A 2,435-nucleotide genomic window follows, 5' to 3' on the forward strand; every position below is an offset into this window, starting at 1 on the left:
AAACTTACTTAAAATAAGAAAATAATGCAATTGCAACAAAAAACAGGTTTTCACTGATTTCTTTTGAAATCTTTTGTAATATTTTTGTAGATTCTGTGGGTTTATTAGAAAAAATGGTCAAATAAAACTAAGGTGAGCAAAGGAACCTAAGATTTTTACGACAAAACCCCTTTTTATGAACAAAAACTTACTTAAAATAAGAAAATAATGCAATTGCAACAAAATTACAGGTTTTCACTGATTTCTTTTGGAATCTTTTGTATCATTTTTGTAGATTCTGTGGGTTTATTAGAAAAAATGGTCAAATAAACTTGAGGTGAGCAAAGGAACCTAAGATTTTTACGACAAAACCCCTTTTTATGTTCAAAAACTTACTTAAATTAAGAAATAATGCAATTGCAACAAAAAATCAGGTTTTCACCGATTTCTTTTGGAAACTTTTGTAATATTTTTGTAGATTCTGTGGGTTTATTAGAAAAAATGGTCAAATAAACTTGGTGTAAGAAAAGGAACCTAAGATATTTACGACAAAAGCCCTTTTTATGTACAAAAACTTACTTAAAATAAGAAAATAATGCAATTGCAACAAAAAAACAGGTTTTCACTGATTTCTTTTGGAATCTTGTGTAATATTTATGTAGAGTCTGTTGGTTTAGTTGAAAAAATGGTCAAATAAACTTGAGGTGAACAAAGGAACCTAAGATTTTTACGACAAAACCCCTTTTTTTGGTTAAAAACTTACTTAAAATAAGAAATAAAGCAACTGTAACAAAAAATCAGGTTTTTACTGATTTCTTTTGGAATCTTTTGTAATATTTTTGTAGATTCTGTGAGTTTATTAGAAAAAATGGTCAAATAAACTTGAGGTGAGCAAAGGAGCCTGAGTTTTTTAGGACAAAACCCCATTTTATGTACAAAAACTTATTTAAAATTAGAAAATAATGCAATTGCATCAAAAAAACAGGTTTTTACTGATTTCTTTTGGAATCTTTTGTAATATTTTTGTAGATTCTGTTGGTTTAGTAAAAAAAATGGTCAATTTAACTTGAGGTGAGCAAAGGAACCTCAAATTTTTACGACAAAACCCCTTTTTATGTACAAAAACTTAATTAAAATAAGAAAATAATGCAATTGCAACAAAAAAACAGGTTTTCACTGATTTTTATTGGAATCTTTTGTAATATTTTTGTAGAATCTGTGGGTTTATTAGAAAAAATGGTGAAATAAATTTGAGATGAGCAAAGGAACCTAAGATTTTTACGACAAAACCCCTTTTTATGCACATAAACTTACTTAAAATATGAAAATAATGCAATTTCAACAAAAAATGAGGTTTTCACTGAATTCTTTTGGAATCTTTTGTAATATTTTTGTAGAATCTGTGGGATTATTATAAAAATTAGTCAAATAAACTTGATGTGAGCAAAGGAACCTAAGATTTTTACGACAAAACCCCGTTTTTATGTACAAAAACTTACTTATAATAAGAAAATAATGCAATTGCAACAAAAAAACAGGTTTTCACTGATTTCTTCTGGAATCTTTTGTAATATTTTTGTAGATTCTGTTGGTTTAGTAAAAAAAATGGTTAATTAAACTTGAGGTGAGCAAAGGAACCCAAGATTTTTACGACAAAACCCCTTTTTATGTAAAAAAACTTACTTAAAATAAGAAAATAATGCAATTGCAACAAAAAATCAGGTTTTCACTGATTTCTTCTGGAATCTTATGTAATATTTTTGTAGATTCTGTTGGTTTATTAGAAAAAATAGTCAAATAAACTTGAGGTGAGCAAAGGAACCTAAGATTTTTACGACAAAACCCCTTTTTATGTTCAAAAACTTACTTAAAATAAGAAAATAATGCAATTGCATCAAAAAATCAGGTTTTTACTGATTTCTTTTAAAATCTTTCGTAATATTTTTGTAGATTCTGTGGGTTTATTCGAAAAAATGGTCAAATAAACTTGAGGTAAGCAAAGGAACCTAAGATTTTCACGACAAAACCCCTTTTTATGTTTAAAATCTTACTTAAAATAAGAAAATAATGAAATTGCAACAAAAAAACAGGTTTTCACTAATTTCTTTTGGATTCTTTTGTAATATTTTTGTAGAATCTGTGGGTTTATTAGAAAAATGGTCAAATAAACTTGAGGTGAGCAAAGGAACATAAGATTTTTACGACAAAACCCCTTTTTATGTTCAAAAACTTACTTAAAATAAGAAAATAATGCAATTACAACAAAAAAACAGGTTTTCACTGATTTCTTTTGGAAACTTTTGTAATATTTTTGTATAATCTGTAGGTTTATTAGAAAAAATAGTCAAATAAACTTATGGTGAGCATAGGAACCTAAGATTTGTACGACAAAACCTCTTTTTATGTACATAAACTTACTTAAAATAAGAAAATAATGCAATTGCAACACAAAAACA

Source organism: Hydra vulgaris, chromosome 13 (assembly GCF_038396675.1).
Source record: "Hydra vulgaris chromosome 13, alternate assembly HydraT2T_AEP".
In the NCBI taxonomy this organism is placed as follows: Eukaryota; Metazoa; Cnidaria; class Hydrozoa; order Anthoathecata; family Hydridae; genus Hydra; species Hydra vulgaris.